Source organism: Anomalospiza imberbis, unplaced genomic scaffold (assembly GCF_031753505.1).
Source record: "Anomalospiza imberbis isolate Cuckoo-Finch-1a 21T00152 unplaced genomic scaffold, ASM3175350v1 scaffold_98, whole genome shotgun sequence".
NCBI lineage: Eukaryota > Metazoa > Chordata > Aves > Passeriformes > Viduidae > Anomalospiza > Anomalospiza imberbis.
Genome location: NW_027100601.1, coordinates 294,800 through 312,444, shown reverse-complemented (window position 1 = coordinate 312,444; position 17,645 = coordinate 294,800). Strand labels below are relative to the sequence as shown.

The 17,645-nt window shown below is 48.2% G+C and overlaps 1 pseudogene; it reads right to left on the bottom strand.

Annotated features, from left to right (window-relative positions):
• LOC137468026 (zinc finger protein 420-like) overlaps positions 1-17,645 on the bottom strand; it is a 46,072-nt pseudogene that overhangs the window by 1,728 nt on the left and 26,699 nt on the right.

The following is a 17,645-nucleotide window of genomic DNA, read 5'->3' as shown; positions in this document are numbered from 1 at the left end:
GGATCGTACTGGGATCATACTGGGAGCAGCTGGGCCCATGCTGGGGCAGACTGCGGTCACACCGAGGGAGACTGGGATCATATTGGGATCATACTGGGATCACACTGGGACAGAGTAGGAGCCTGCAGCGGGCAATTGAGACCATGCTGCCGCAAATAGGATACACTGGGAGTGACTGGGATCATGCTGAGTTTGACTGGGAGCAACTGTGAGCAACCGGGATCATGCTATGAGCAAGTGGGAGGAACTGGGAGTCACTGGGTGCATGCTGGGGGTGACTGGAAACAACTGGGCTTTTACTGGGATCAACTGGGATCATGCTGGAGGTGACAGGGATCATATTGGCAGTGAGTGCAACTACACTGAGGCTGAGTGGGAGTGGTTGTGAAAAAATGGGATCATGCTGGAAGGAACTGGGAGTGACTGGGAGTATGCTGGAAGGAACTGGGGTACACTGGGAGAGACTGGGAGTGACTGGAACAAAAGTGAGGGTGAAAGGGAGCAACTGGAACCATGTGGGGCACAACTGGTTCATACTGGCAGTGACTGGGAGCACACTGGTTTCATCTCTAGCCCATACTGAGAAGGACTGGACTAATACTGGGAGTGTCTGAGAGTGACTGGGAAAACACCAGGCACATCATCCCCCATACTGGGTGTGACTGGGAGCAACTGGGAACACACTGGATGAAAGTGGGAGCAACAGGGACTGTGCTGGGGGCAAATTGTATCATAATGGGGATTGACTGGCAGCAACTCGGCTCCTGCTGGGAGCAGCCCCTGGCGGCCCCGGGAGCCCCGCACCCCTTTCCCGGCCGTGCCGCCCCTCCAGCCCCAGCACCCCCCATTGCCGGGGTGCCGGCACTGCCAGGGGTCCCCCCCTCTCGGGGTCCCCGCTGGGGCTTCTGGGGCTCTTCTCTCTCTGGGCTCCCGCTCAGGGCAGCCGCAGCTCTCCGGGGCTCCCCAAAACTGGTGTCCCCCTGCCGCGGCTCTGCCGCCAGCGCCGCCTACCAGGACCCCCCAAAAACACCTCCCGGGGACCCCCCGATGTCCCCCCAAGAGCCAGCTGCGGCTCGGCTTTGGAGCCCTGCCAGCTCCAAACATCCCCCCAAAAAACCCCAAACCCAGGCAGCCCCGGGATATTTGGGTTGAGCTCCCCCTCCCCGGGCACCTGCGGGTATTACCGCAGGCGGTGAGGGAAGACAAGCACGCAACCAATATGATTGATAAGCAAGCTCCTGTTTATTCAAAGATCCAGTCAGTTTATATAGTCTTTTGCAAGCAATATTAGCAACATGCTCTCCTTGGGCAATTCATAAAGGTTCATTGTTCTATGTTCTTCTACGTGCAGTTTCAGCTGTAGCTAAGTTTTTCATCTGCTAGCTTTTTACTTTGCTAAGTACATCTTGTTTTACATCCTGTTCTTGTACAACTCATATCTCAAGGATATTCTGCCTTTTGCTATCTGTACATGCACAGTGTACTGTTCACAGGCCAGTGCTGTTTCCCAGGCCAGTTTCCCAGGCCAGAGCTCCTCCCAGGCACAGAGCTCAGGTCTGGGGTCTCAAACAGAGGATTGATGGAACAACTGTTCCATCGATCCATGACCCTGTTCCTGCAACCATTCCTCAACAATTGCCCCGTTTTTCTTTTGTGCAAGCATTGTTTGATTGGTAACTGATGAAGCAATTTGATGCATAACTCTCTGTAAGCAAACACAAATACATGGCAATAAACATACAAACAACAAAATCACTAAACCAACCATAATCAAATATTGATTGATAGAAAGAAACCATGGTCCCCGGCCCAATGATTTAAGCTAGTCATCTAATCCAAATCCATCTGCTTGTTGTAATTGAGTAGTAAGCCTATGCAATTCACTGATTTGTTTATGTATTGACTTTGAATGATCAGACAAATTCATGCAACACATACCTTCAAAATCTTCACAACCATGTCTCTGGGCCAATAGTAAAAAATCAATAGCAGCACGATTTTGTAAAGTAGCATGCCTAACAGAGTCAACATCTAGCAAAAGATTAGACAATGCAGCAGATGTAGCATTAGTCTGTTTGGCAAGCCAGCAACCTAATCTGTTCAGTGTAGTTTGTGCCTTAGCTGCTGCAGCACCAGGAACAAAAATAGAAGCAGTTACAATTGCTCCTGGGGACTAAAACTTTATATCATCTCTGCAGTCGCTCTGAAATGCATGGGTCAACCTTTTTTGTCTATGATGTCGGGATGCTTTTAATATCATAGACATATTTGGTGTCAATAAAGACAGTCGTCCAATAGTGCAGAGACCTCCTTTAAGTCTAGAAGGAATACCAGACCAAGCACAATCTCCACAAATGAGAAGATACCCAGTAGGCAGCTGCAGTGGAGATGTAGAGGAAACTGAGACATGTGCTGAAGTGTAGTTACAGCAATAAAAGGAATTTCTATATATTGGAAGGCTGGAATTTGCTGAAATTGAATACCTGCTGTTGAGATTCTGTTGCTGTACACTAGCCCAATTAAAAATAATGCATGCATCAGCCTTCACTGATCCCAAAAGCTCTAACTCTTGTGGCTCAAGAGAAGCAAGAGGAAGGTAAGGAACCCAAGAATCCTAGTTATCCACATTATATTGAGGCTGTGTTACCTTACAGGTTGAGATCTTCTGAGGGCAAGGCCAATTTTCGACAGGTACCCCTACTAAACAGGTAGAAAATGGATTTCCAGGTGAAGATAAAGACAGACAGATAGTACTCTGATTTGTCAAATTAGCCAAAGTGACCCATATGTTTGTTTTTGGTTGTGTAGGAGCCCACGCATCAGCATACAGCAAAATTGACAATAGCAAAATCAAAGGTATCATTCTGTCTAGAAATAGTGTCCTCCTTCTAGGTTATATTTAGTCCAAAGAATATTAGTCTTTAAAACATTATTTAGTTCTTGACAAATAGGCTCAAGCCGTAGTCGTCTTCGGTGGAGCTTTCGTTCATTGGCAGAGGTGTCGGTGGCTGTGGAGGTGCTGGCGGTGGCCGTGTTGTAGCTGGACATGTCCACTTGCTAGGAACCCACAAGGGACCTGTAGGTGTGGATACACACATATGACCTCTACCCATGTAATTTACAGGTGCTGGTCCTGACCAAATCCTTGTAGCAGGATGCCTATACATTACAGTTATTGATTTTTCTGTATCATTTTGTTTTGCAAGTGTTCCATGTACAAATGCAGGGGGCATATCATGAACACCAAATATACAAAGATGATTTAAAGTGAATAATGCTTTTGCCAATCTCTCCTGTGGATCAGTAATTGTTTTAAATTCTGCAAGGTATTGTTTTAAAGTTTGATTTGCCCTTTCTACAATGGCTTGACCTGTAGGGGAGTGTGGTATACCTGTAACATGCTTAACACCCCATAATTGCAAAAAGCAATTAACTTTCTTCTCTACATATGCAGGTCCATTATCTGTTTTGATAACTTCAGGTACCCCTAAAATAGCAAAACACAGTGTTAAATGTCGAATGACATGAACTGCTTTTTCTCCAGCTTGTGGAGAAGCCTAAATGAAATGACTGTAAGTATCAATAACTACATGGACATAACTAAGCGCCCAAATTCAGTTACATGAGTCACATCCATTTGCCACAATTCATTCGGGCCTAAACCTCGAGGATTTACCCCCAGGCCGAGACCCGGTCCATTGTGATGACTGCAGTCTGGACATGCTCTGACAATTCCTCGAGCTGCTTCTATTGTAATATCAAAGCAACGCTGTAGCCCTTTTGCATTTTGATGAAACGAGGCATGGGCATTGCATGCTTTTGTGAAATTGTCCATAGGTACAGTTATTGACACCAGTCTATCAGCACGAGCATTACCTTCTCCTAATCCTTCCACCCACTTAGGACTCCTGATGTGAAAAATAGCATATGGAGCAGATCTTTGTCGTATTGCAGACTGCAACTGTGCGAAAAGTGCATTCAAGCACTGATTTTGCACTTCTCGCAACAGAGCATCCTCAATACGCTGCGTTACCCCAACTGCATACAAAGAATCAGACACAACATTTATAGGATCATGCATCCATCGACAAAATGCACACACAATTGCTGAAAGTTCCAATGTCTGTAGAGTATCTGATTCCTGACCCTCTGTTATGACATGATTCCATTGTCCCTGTTCATTCCAGGTAAGAGCAGCTTTTCGAGATTTGTGACCTGCATCTGTAAACACAGTAACAGCATTAATCAATGGTGTTTCACAATATTGTGGCCGTAACAGCCAATTTTGTGAGGAGACCCAAGGTAAAACAGGTGAAGACAGCGATGACAATTGAATTTCAGCATTAGAGTCTAAAATGCTAGTTTGTAATTCAGAAGAATGTTGTAAAAACCAGTCTAAATCAGCCTGTTTTATCGGAACAAAAATTCTTTGTGGCTCTTCCCCTGTAATCTGTACCACCCTTTTCCGGCTTTTTCGAATCAAGAGTGCAAGTGCCTCCACACGTGGTTGAATAGAATTACAAGGCTGTAAAGGTCCAAACACCCATTCTAACACCTTTGTATCCTGCTGTTTTCCTCTTTTGTTTTTTAGCTGTTGAGTGAGAGCACCCATAAGGTGTTTTGGATGAGACAGAATAGTAATGTCTATAGGTAAGTCAGGATTTCTACGATCAACAGCTCTTTGGGCCACAGTATCAGCAATATTTGCCACAACTGCACGCTGCCTATCAGTCAATTGAATAGGTGCAGCAGGATCTGTACCTTTTAGCAATGGTTTTAATTCATCAAGCTCATAATTTGAAATACCAACAACTGGACGGAGCCACTGAATGTCACCTATGAATCGCTGCATATCATGCAGAGTGTGCAAATCGAGTTGCAGGGCAACCTTTTGTGGCTGAATGTGCATATCAGAAATTACCCAGCCCAAATATTTCCAGGGTGCAGAATGCTGAATTTTTTCTGGGGCAACACATAAATTGTGATTATGTAGCTGTGTGAAAATAAAGGCCTCTTGCTGAGTAGTAAATGGAGCTTCCTGTGCAAACAAAATGTCATCCATATAATGATATATCATCATATTAGGACAAGCAGTTCGAATGGGCAGTAAGGCGGCATCCACAAACAACTGACACAATGTAGGACTGTTGCGCATCCCTTGAGGAAGGGTCACCCATTCATACCGACTTGCAGGTGCCTCACGATTCAGGGAAGGTAATGTAAATGCAAATAGTTTAGTATCATTTGGATGGATGTTAATTGTAAAGAAACAGTCCTTTAAATCAATGATAAGGAGTTTCCAACCCTCAGGTAACATGGCTGGATTGGGGAGGCCTGGCTGTAGTGCCCCCATTGCCTCCATTTGGGCATTGACTGCACATAAATCATGAAGCAAACGAAATTTACCAGATTTCTTTTTGATTACAAATATTGGAGTGTTCCATGGACTAGTAGAAGGTTTAGTGTGCCCCTGATTCATTTGTTCATTAACCAGAACATGTGCTTGTTGCAGGCTTTCTCTTTTTAGCGGCCACTGCTCGATCCATACTGGATCATCAGATTTCCAGGTTAAGGGGGTCGGGAAAGCCCAAGTAGTGACCGCTACTAAAAACAATCTTTTGTCACCGGGCGAGCTCCTAATTGCATAAGGATATCTCTGCCAAATAATGTTTCAATTTTAGGTGGTAATGGCATAACAGTAAGAAATTGTACACAAGTGCGACCATCTAGTAATAAACAATTTTTGTCCTTACTGCGGCAAACTGAAGCAGACCCCCCTACCCCCTCAACTCCAGCAATCATAGGAGAAAGTGACCAAGAGGTAGGCAAACAGTCCTTGCTGATGATAGTGATAGCTGCTCCAGTATCGAGGAGTGCCATTAGCTGCAGCTTTTGATGACCATTCTCCAAAAAATAACAGGAGCTTTGGGCCGCTCCTCCATGGGAAGACAAAGAAGTGCCATACCTCCTGTAGATCCAAATCCTGCCGACCCCCGTTGTTGCTGTATGGTGGTCGAGGCAGCTTCTGTCAACTGTAATGTAGGCACTAGCGGAGCGATTTTACTGCCCTTAAAAATAAACAAAGGAGGATAAAATATCATAGCAACAATAAGAATTTCACCTGTAAAATCAGCATCAATAACACCAGGTAACACAAAAAGACCCTTCAAACCAGTAGATGATCGACCTGAAAGAAGAGCACCACAAGGTTTATCTTTGTGCATTACCGGTCCCTTGACCCCAGTAGGGATTTTTACAGGCTTTTGATCAATCAGGGTAATGTTTATTGTGGTTGCCAGGTCCAGGCCGAAGCTCCCTCTTGTGTCTGGCTGGAGAGAGCTGGCTGGTTGTAGTTTTCTGGAGCACACCATACGGGAGCCGCCATTGGGATCTTCGCGCCGCGGCCCTTCGCGCTCCGATTCGCGTTTCCCGATCGCCTACAAACTTCAGTAGAATGAGAGTTCACAGAACATTTGTTACACCATACTGTCCCTTCTCTGCAGCTGTGACGAAAATGTCCCATTTTTCCACACCGGTAACATCTTATACGAGGTTGTTGCTTAAACTTATTTGCTGATTGTAATGGAGTCAGAGCAGCAAAGGCTTGTGTTTGGGCTTGCACCAAATCTTTCCCTATATCCCTGAGTGCTTCTACTAACATTGCCTGAGAACCTGCAGGAACCCTCGACATTCTTTCTAACATTTCCTCCACTGTTGCATCAGTGCTCATTGTGTTAAGAATACTTCTAGTGGAGGCATTACAATTTTCTAAAACACACTGTCTTAATAGGGCTCCCTTCATAAAGTCCTGTACATCAGCTAAATTGATAGCCTCAGTCACCCAATCCACAAAGGAAGTAAAAAGCTCATCTCTGCCTTGCTTAATAGACATATAAGAAGGAGATACTGGTTTTATCTTAACCCTGGAGAGTGCTTCTTTAGCTAATCGCATAGTAGCCTTTAATACTTCAGCCCCTACCTGTGCCTGCATTTCAATTGTAGTGAACTGCCCAATACCCATTAATTGCTCAACAACAGTTACCCCAAATAAAGGGTCATTCCGTTGTCGTGGAGTTTCAGCAAAATGATTACATAATTCATGCAAATGAGCCTGCCACAGCATCAACTGAGACTGCGTCATAATCATTCTCATGATACCCTTAATATCTTCTGGAAGAAGCAAACCTGAGCTCCATATGTAATTAATCATTTGCTTTGCAGGTTCCCTGTGTATTCCACATTCATTAACTGTGGCTCTCAATTGTGAAAGCAATTTCCAATCCACAGGATGATAATTGCCTGTCTGACCCCCTCCTGCATTTGGTGTATAAACAACAGGAAAAGATTGGCAATCTATGTCAGAAATAGCAGAACACATGTCATAATCCTTATTATTTATTGCTTCTTTTTGGATACTTAACCAATCTATTCTGTGTATTACTGGTAAATTTTTAGGATGTTCTTGCTTAAAAGAATCACCAGCAGATGTCATTAAAACTTTTTGGTGATTGTTCTGAACAGTTTCATCCTGTAGCTGCTCTCTGTCACCCTCTGGGATTTTTTCATTATTTATTATTGTTCATTTCCAGGGAGAGGATCTGTGGATGACTGAGCAGCATTAAAGACAGGATTAAGAGCAGGAGGAGCAGTAGGTTGTTTATCACTCTGTCTGCTCTTAATTTCAATAATATTTCTTACTGGAGGAATAGGATTGGAATCAACCCCTAAAGAATGCATTCCTGGTTTAACCCCTTCTAGAGTGGCAGTAGCAACAGCAGCAACTTTCTTTTCTGCCTGATACCTCTGCAAACAATTTAAGACCAAGCGCCACGACCTCATTAACTTTCGAGCAACTTTGTCATCATCAATCACTTTAAACCAAAGAATATTTCCTAATTCACGCCACTCATTTACATCAAAGAGATCCCCCGAGGCTTTAAATAAGCCCTGAGCCCGACCATAGGTGTACAAAGCCGGCGGATCTTTCTCTAAATCTATATCAGCTAAATCATGTTTCTTTAAGAAACTATTAAGTAATTGAAGAGCTACTTCACTTTCCATAATCTGACCCTTAAGTGCAGCCTTTGTACCTCACCAGCTCTTCCCAGACAGCGAGTCTTGTCCTGACTCCTCGGACGGCGAGTCTTGCTCTGACCAAGGCTCGAGACGACTCCTTATGCCAGCATCGAGTCGAACTTTTAGCCCTCCGAACGCTGCTTATTTGGTGCTACCGGTCCCACCGTCCTGGTCCACGAGGCACCGAGACCCCTGAGGGTCGCAAGGGTCCCTGTTCCGGGCACCAAATATTGCCGCGGGCAGTGAGGGAAGACAAGCACGCAACCAATATGATTGATAAGCAAGCTCCAGTTTATTCAAAGATCCAGTCAGTTTATATAGTCTTTTGCAAGCAATATTAGCAACAAGCTCTCCTTGGTCAATTCATAAAGGTTCATTGTTCTATGTTCTTCTACGTGCAGTTTCAGCTGTAGCTAAGTTTTTCATCTGCTAGCTTTTTACTTTGCTAAGTACATCTTGTTTTACATCCTGTTCTTGTACAACTCATATCTCAAGGATATTCTGCCTTTTGCTATCTGTACATGCACAGTGTACTGTTCACAGGCCAGTGCTGTTTCCCAGGCCAGTTTCCCAGGCCAGAGGTCCTCCCGGGCACAGAGCTCAGGTCTGGGGTCTCAAACAGAGGATTGATGGAATAACTGTTCCATCGATCCATGACCCTATTCCTGGAACCATTCCTCAACAGGATGGGGGCGATGCTCCCCGAGGTGCTGTGAGCTCAGGCAGCGCCAGGGCCACGCGATTCCTTCTCTCCTCTCCTCCAGCTGCTCCCTGCTGCCGCTGCGCCTCTTCCTCCCTCCCTCCTCCTCCTCCCCCGTTCCCGAAGCCCCCGAAGCCGCGGGAGGGGCGGGGATGGAGCCGGGACAGGTCGGAACACAGAGAGGGCTGGGGGGGATGCCAGGAGTGGCAGTGCCTGGGCTGTACTGGGATCATACTGGGATCGTACTGGGAGTGAGGAGGAGCAGCGCGATGGCTCCAGCGCTGGGGCTGGGGGCGCTCCTGGGGCCCCGGGGGGGCAGCGAGAGGTGAGGGGGAGCCCCGGCACCGGGACTCTTTGGTCGCCCATTCCGGAGCACCGAGGGGCCCCTGAACCCCCATTCCCGGGCACCGCCATCCCCCCGCACCCCCATTCCCGGCCTGGGTTCCACCCCGCACCCCCTTATCCGGCACCAGCAACTCCCGCACCCCTTTCCCGGCCATGCCGCCTCTCCCAGCCCCCCGATCCCCATTTTCCTTCACCCAGAGAACCCCTGGACCCCTATTCCTGCCTTTCCCAGCGCCCAGCCCCTCCTTTCCTCAACACCGAGCACACCCGGGAACCCTATTCCCAGCCAGCCCGGGTTTTCCCACCTTTTGCTGGGAATGGGGACACTGGGGACCCGTGGAGCTCCCTTTCCTGGATACAGGAACCCCCTTAACCCCGCCCGTCCCACCTCTACCCACCCCAGCCTCCCCTTTTCTCAGTCCTGGAACCCCCAAACCCCGTTCCCAGCTCTCCTGTTCCCCTATTCTCTCCCCCGTGCCCCGCCAGCCCCCAAATCTCCTTGTCCCCCCAGTTCTCCTGTCGCCGCGTTCCCTGCCTGTGGCGCTGTTGGAGCCCGGCCTGGGGTTCCCCCAGTTCGTGTCCATGGGGTCCCTGGATGGGATCCCCTTCCAGCGGGGCCGGGCGGAGCTGCAGCTGCCAGGGGTGGCAGCCGGAGCCAAGCCAGGATCTCGGCACCGCCAGAGCCGGCACAACGAGCGGCACCAGCACCGGGGAGCTGCAGGTGCTGCAGCATGCATCCTGTCATTCTCAGTTGCTCCCAGTTCCTCCCAGTGTGTGCGCAGTTGGCTCCCAGCATGCGCCTGGTACCTCCCAGTAACCCCAGTCAGGGTCCACTGACAGCCACTGCAATCCCAGTACAATTGTAGCTACTTTTGGTATGATCCCAGTCACTCCAAGTATGATGCCAGTCAGTTGTGGTCTAACTCCAGTTGCTCCCAGTCACTCCCAGTATGATGCCAGTGGCCCCCCGTGTGATTCCAGTTGCTCCCTGTCGATGCCAGCATGACCCCAGGAGCCTCCAGTATGATCCCTGTGATTCCCAGTCTCTCTCAGTATATCCCAGTCATCCCCAGTATGTTCCTGCTCCAGAGGCTTGAAGTGTATTCAAACCGAATATATCATCTTTAAAAAGACAGTGAGAAAACATGTTTTAGGTCCTGTTTAGGTTTTTTCTTCCTGTTAATACATGGCTATGTGCAATCTCCAAGTGACACTGAATCCAAGTACCTCCTCATGCAGTTGGAATCGATAGGAACATCGAGACCCTTCATGGCTGACAATCAATCAGTCTCTGTCCCTACTCCCACCCCAGCATTTCCCCCTTCCAAGCCCTGCACATCCAAGCAATAATTTTGTCTCCAGAGAAATCCCCAAAAGACACATTCACTCCTCTGGTGATGGCAACCCCATAAGCTCACGGACTAGTTTTCCCTGCAACATGCCACTCTGCCTGGGCTTTACTAGGCCAGGACTAGACCCAGAGCTAAGCAAACACATGCAGCAGGTGACATCAAGTTTTGCTTTCAGACAACCTAATTAACACATTCACATGCCCTTTCTTCTGTGACATCAGAAGCTGGCAAACATGAGGACTTTGCTGTCAAAGGTTACAGTTTGCACTGGGCCCAGAAGTGGTTTTCCCTAAGGCAAAGCAAATTGAAATGCGAAGTTTAAAAGCTTCAAGTGACTATGAAAGGAACTGCCGAATAATTTCTGGCAAGGCAGCATTGTCGATGATCATGCAGCCCACCAACAGCGGGAGCTGAATCCAGAATTGCTTCTTCCAGATCTGCAGAAATTCATGACACTGGCAAGCACTGGTCCATGGGAACAAATGTCTCCCTGGCTCTGGGCTGAATGGCACCCAGGCTGCGGTATAGATTTGAGGAACCCTTGGCACTTGTTACTGGCCTCACAATGCACTCATCCTTCTGCAAATAAGGTGCAAACAACACAGTTGGACTGCTGTCCCAGGTAAATATACCTACAGATGACTTTTCCAAAGCAGTGCATCTTTTCCCAGTGAAATACACGACCTCTTCTTACCTATGAAATTGTGATTGAAGACCCCTGTGAGCCAGATCTGTGTGAGATTGCAAAGGGGCAAAGCTTTGGGATTTGGGCACACTTCTCTTTGTTTCCTTGCTCGGGCCTTTTGTGAGCACAGAACACATCTAGGTAGAAAACTTTGAACTATACAAGATCTTTTGGATCCATTGTCCCCCAAAGTGGTCAACAGGTGGCCCCGCTGTAATGCCAAGTAACAAAGAGCAGCACAAATGACACAAAGAAAACATGGCAAAAGAGGAAGAGGAGAGGCCCAATGAGGAAAGGATGTGGTGAAACAATGGCTCATGGAGTGAGCTGCACTGCCAAAATCACTAGGCTAGCAGGTCCTGGTCTCACATTCTCCTCTTGGTTTATTTAAATTTTATTTATTTATTTACCTTTTTTTAGTCATCAAAATAAAATATATGCAATTAAAAATATGTCATCAAAATTTAAAGATACAATCAAAACACATTTATTCAAAACTACATCTAAAGACCAGAACATATGTACACCTATAACTATGAAGCCTAACACATAAATCCTATTCTTCAAACACTCTGCAGACAGGTGGCAGCTTCCTCCTGAGCTTGGAGGAAAGAGAGCTCTTCTGGACGGGAGGCACTGGCTTGGAGGGAAGGAGCATAGAGGGACTGGCCAGGGAAAACCTCTTGGCAAGAGGGTAGCCAGTCAGGCCTGCAAAGTGGAGACACAAAATATAACAGAGGCCGCAATGCAAACCTAAAGCATCTGAAGCTCCGTATTTCATGGGACGCATTTCCTGCCAACTTCTAAACAGCTGCCCAGGGAAACATGCTCCTGCTGGCAGACACTGGAGGCAGGCCAGGGGAAAACCCTGACCCACTTCCACAGAGCTACCACAGGAACAGCCTGGCCTCTGGGCTGCCCTGGGACAGCAGGGAGCCCAGAGGCCTGTGCTTTCCAGGAATGGCTCAGCTGCACATGCACCCTCCTGCTCCTCTCCCTGCCCCACAGCTGAGCAGCCCTACAGCTACACGGGGCACTGGGAGAGCACAGCTCCATGCAGGGGGCACACGCAGGGCACGGCTGTTCCCTGGGAATGTGCACAGGCTCTCTGGGCTGCCACAAGACCCTTCCTCCCACCAGAGATGGGCCCAGCTCCCCCCTCACCTCTGTGTGAGCCTGAGCCATGCTCAGCCTTCACCTTGTCCTCCCTGGCAGTGGCCCTGGGGCCAGCGCTGCTCCGCTGACTCTGCTGGGGCTCCTGGGCCAAGTCCCCCTGAGCCGGCCGGGGGCCGAGGCCTCCATTGCCAAGGCCGAGGTTCGGCACATGAGTCTCCAATCCGAACGGGTCAGCGAGTTTCCTTGGGAGCAGAGGCATCTCAGCTCCTATCTTACAGCATGAGCTCTTTCCCTTCTTCCTCTGCGTTTTTGTTGTAGACTCAGAAGAAACTGTAATTCAGGTACAAGAGAAGAAGTGAATTCATTGAACTCACCCCTTTACCATCAACCCATCTAATGGGTAAGGATTCAAAGTGTATTTGAATCCCAAAAAGATTGGTTGGTTTTTTATTTTTCATGAAACTAGCATCAGTTTAATTTCTCTGAACAATATGGAGCTGGCAAGCCAGGAGAGGAGGGTTCTACTACTTCATGTGTTGCCCGTTGCCTCCCATCTACTACAGGAGCCCTTTTCTTCCAAACAATCGGAAATTCACAGTGGTCTCTAGAATCTGACACTGTCAAGGAAGTAATTGTTTTCAAAAGTAGTTTTCAAGGCCTTTGTTTTTGTATGTCCCACTCAATTCTAGGTTGGGTTTTGCACTTTTGGGATTTTTATGCTACTCTTTGCAACAAAGAAGTGCTGGGACACAAACAATGGCACCAGGTGTGTGACACAAAAGAAGCTCTTCTTTCTCCATCAGATCTGCCCAGGATGCTGTGAGCCTGTATTTGTAGGGAACACAGCGGTCCTCAGAAAGTTCCACTTTTGCTCTCCTTACTTGTTCAAGGGGTTTATTCTCTGCTTGCTTTTCAGCAGAGACACGCAAACCCAAAGTAAACATGATCTGCCTCAAAATATTTCTATCTTGGCTAATACTGAAAATTCAAAATTTCCTTAAGAGAAGTAGCAGGGGGCAGGTCATTCTGAAATACTCTCCAACAGAGTTGTTTGAACTAAGAGAAGTAATTCTTTACATGTCTTCACAGAGGATAAATTCATATGGCAGCCAAGCATGCCTGAGAGGAATACCTGTCTTAAAACTGGATTCCTTCACTCTGTAGAATGCTCGGATCAGTAATAAAAGGGAGAAAGGTAAGGTTTAATGAGATGCGGCATATCTAGTCAGAACTAACCCAGAAAAAAATGTCACCTTACTTACTGAGCAATACTTCTCCCTAGCTGCACTAAGCATTCCAGCTGCATATCAGCAATTAAGGAGTCATTCCAAAGGGGTCGTACCCAGGATTTGGCAGAACTAACCCTGAGCAAAGGGACTAGGGGATCTGATCCCTTTTTCTGCATCAGCAGAATTATTTCTTCAAGTCTCATCTCTCCTATCATTACACACCCAGAGATGGCAAAGGAACAACAACAGACTTTGATTGAGGCTTTCAACTTGAAAGCACTGGCTGACCCAGATGCACCAGAGACCGCATTTTGTCTGGCACTATTCCACTTGTCAGGGATCAGGCAAGGCAGGGAGTGGGGACAAGGCAGAAGGCATTTCCTCCCCCAGCCTCAGCCTGCAACACTGACACAGGCAGAGAGAGCCTGGGAAGAGATTTGTCATCATGAACCTGCCATAGGTGGCTTTGGGCTTGTGCTCTCAGAGGATGACAAACTCAGACCTTGCACAGGCTGCAGCCATTTGGAAGGCCCTTTCTCTCTAACTGGAAAATTGAGAAGGACATTCTGTCAGAGGAGGTTTTCCTATTTCTGCCAATACAAAACAAGGCAATGTCAACGAATCTCCTTCAGATCTCAAAGGGTTCAGCTCAGAAATTGCCCCAAGAAAATGTTTTCGGCTTCAAAAGCAGGAGGATGGAGTGGGAACATTTCCCATTTCATGCAAAATGCCTTCTTTTTCCTTATTAATTGTGACGCTAGAAAGGCTGCAGGGAGATAAAAGGCATGTGCAGGATGGAGAGCAATGTCTCCTTTTCCTGCACTGCATTTCCAGGGCCCCAAGGTACCACTCCAGCTCCTGCCACTCAACACTTCACACTGGAGGAATTTCCACAGCACTCCCAGTGCCTGGGCTCTGGCAGAGTCCATTGAGCCCATCAAGGAATTAAAATGAATTTAAAGATATTTTAAAAAGAATGGGTTTCAACCAAGCTTTCCAAATGTCACCTCTGAGTCAAGAGTACAATGGTATTTTAGGACAGACATGCCCTGTACCTACCTGCATGTTCACAGTTCTCCTCCTGGCTTCTGCTGCTGGATGTTGGCCTGGAGAAGACAGAGGCCAAAAAAACATATGAGGAGGTAGAAAGAGAATGGAGGGAATGGGTGTATCATGAAAGGAGGCAAACCTTCTCAGCATGGTCACTCTGATGAAGGAGGAAATGCAACACATAAACCTAACAGGATGCAGAGCTAATTCATTGTCCTTAAGCTTTCCATTGCTGGAGTCACACAGAGCTGGCCAGGCTCGGTGTGAAACAATAGCCAAGTCCAGCAGAGGACCCATCTTGAGCTGCTTTGAATCCCTGCCTCCTCTTGCCCACCACCAGCAGTCATTGTTCAGCTTGCATCGTAACTCCCCAATTCTGCTGTCTCTCCTTTTGGAGCCAAGTGGGTCCTACAGCCTCTCTGAAGCAGCAAGAGCTGCTGAGCTGAGACACCAGTCTGTGTGGAGGGCAGCTACTTTTATACAGCTGCCAAAGCTTGACTTTGCCTGCTCGTGCCTTACCCTGGCGACAGTCTCATGCTGCATGTGGTCAGAGCCCTGCTGTCTCCTGAAAATGATATTACACCTCCTGACACTTTCAAGAACAAACAGGCTTTTTCCAACTCAGCTGCTAGGGGAGGATATTCAGATTGCACTTTAAAAAGGCCCTACCAAAGATTTTCTATAGGAATGATAAGTCTGTGTCTATTTCTTTATTTTTATCACTCGGATATGCTTGACAGCTACATTTTCTAAGGCATATCCAAGCCAATATCTTTCCATCAGGTACAGTCCTATAACTCTTCTCTAGCACCTTGCTCTTTTTGATCTTAAGCGCAGATCAAAATATTAAATGTTGATTGCATTATACATCCCTGAAACTTATCTGTGATCTCATTTCACAGTGCAGGCCCAGGCACAATGAAGTTATACCTGATGATTACAGAAGCAGCATCTGAATTTGCAGACACCTCTCCAGTAGCCTCTATTGGCCCATACATATCCTCAGGGGTGCAGAAGCTGACAGACAAGGATCAGAGAATGCAAAGATCTGCAGGATCCAGACCAATGCAATTCAGTTGGCAAATGACACCACAACCATTACAGAGGGAATCAACAGCCAAGTCCAGCAGAGGACCCATCTTGAGGTGCTTTGAAGCCCTGCTTCCTCTTCCTCACCACCACCTCTGCTCTTGGGACATCGGTGTTGCCTTTTTATTGTGCTGGATCATCATAGATGGGCATAATGGGGAATACACAGAGGTTTGCCTAAATACATGGGACACCTGACTGTGCAAAATTACCACACGAGATGGGAAGAGAGAGGTGATCAGCACACTGCAGCAGCAGACTCCTTGGCTTACCTCATCTCCTGGGACTCCTGGAATGCCAGCTGCAGAGAGCTTTGCGGAGATCCGGCAGCACTGCCAAGAGGGGGACTTATTGCCTTGCGAATGGGGGGGATCAAGGGTGGTCCCAATGAGCCCTTCTTCATGACCCCTTCAGTGAAATAGGGCGAGGATGTCTGGAAAGAGTAGAACACAGTGCTCAGATCAAGCCTCCAGCCTTGCCTCCACTCATGCCTCAAGACATTTAGCCATGCATTTAACTGGGACCTGGCAGGAAAAGTCAAACTGATGGAGCAGTTTGGCCTAGGATGGGGAAAGGTGACCTAGGAAAGGGAAGTGGTGAGGGACAGCCCCTGTCACATATTTGCCACCTCTCCCCTTCTGCCCAGTTTTCTCCAAGAGTTGCTACATGCCCAGCTGGCATTCCCATGTTTGACATCAAGATGTTTCTGAGGTGCCACTGGCCTTTTGGATGGCATGGGGGTGGCTTTAGATCACTATTCTCTCCCCGCCCCTAAGGTACCTAACAGCCAGTGCTGATCTCCAGCCAAGTCCCCACAAAGCCATTCTGCAGGATGTCCAAACCTGCTTTTCTCAAGCCCCTCGTCTCTCCTGCTGCTGCCCTTCCCTCCTGCAGTTCCTCAGCAGCCTTTGAGCCCAGATGCTGCTGAGCTCTCAGGATGCTCACTGCCCTCCAGCCCCCACACATCCATCATCTCAGGCTCACTGGCATTTAGGAAATTCAGCAGAGCTCCCTGCCCTGCTGCTCTCTGGAAGGTCTCTGCCTGCCCAAGTTCCTCCAGGGCCCCCATGCCATGGCCAGGAATGGGGCTGGAGGCAGTAGGGGCAGATGCACACCCTTCCTTCCTATCCCATCCCATTTCTGGTCCAGCTGAAGAGCCAGAGCAGAACCTGTTCTACCTTCAGTGAAGGGGTCAGTTCCTGTCAGGGAAAAGCTCTCAGAGCTCTGCTGACAGCACACATACTGAAAATTTTCCACACTGGCCTTAGCTTGGCCTTCTTACCTTACATCCTGTTCCCTCTGAACTCAGCTCCTGTTTTTTTCTATGGTCCTCATCATAGCTGCTGCCATTTTTCCCATTTTCCTGCTCTCCGCTGCATATCTGGCCTGGCATGGTAGAAGGAGAGCTCTTCTGGATGGGAGGCAATGGCTTGGAGGGAAGGAGCATAGAGGGACTGGCCAGGGAAAACCTCTTGGCAAGAGGGTAGCCAGTCAGGCCTGCAAAGTGGACACACGAAATATAACAGAGGCCGCAATGCGAACCTAAAGCATCTGAAGCTCCGTATTTCATGGGACGCATTTCCTGCCAACTTCTAAACAGCTGCCCAGGGAAACATGCTCCTGCTGGCAGACACTGGAGGCAGGCCAGGGGAAAACCCTGACCCACTTCCACAGAGCTACCACAGGAACAGCCTGGCCTCTGGGCTGCCCTGGGACAGCAGGGAGCCCAGAGGCCTGTGCTTTCCAGGAATGGCTCAGCTGCACATGCACCCTCCTGCTCCTCTCCCTGCCCCACAGCTGAGCAGCCCTACAGCTACACGGGGCACTGGGAGAGCACAGCTCCATGCAGGGGGCACACGCAGGGCACAGCTGTTCCCTGGCAATGTGCACAGGCTCTCTGGGCTGCCACAAGACCCTTCCTCCCACCAGAGATGGGCCCAGCTCCCCCCTCACCTCTGTGTGAGCCTGAGCCATGCTCACAAGGGAAGAAGTGACTTAGGTGA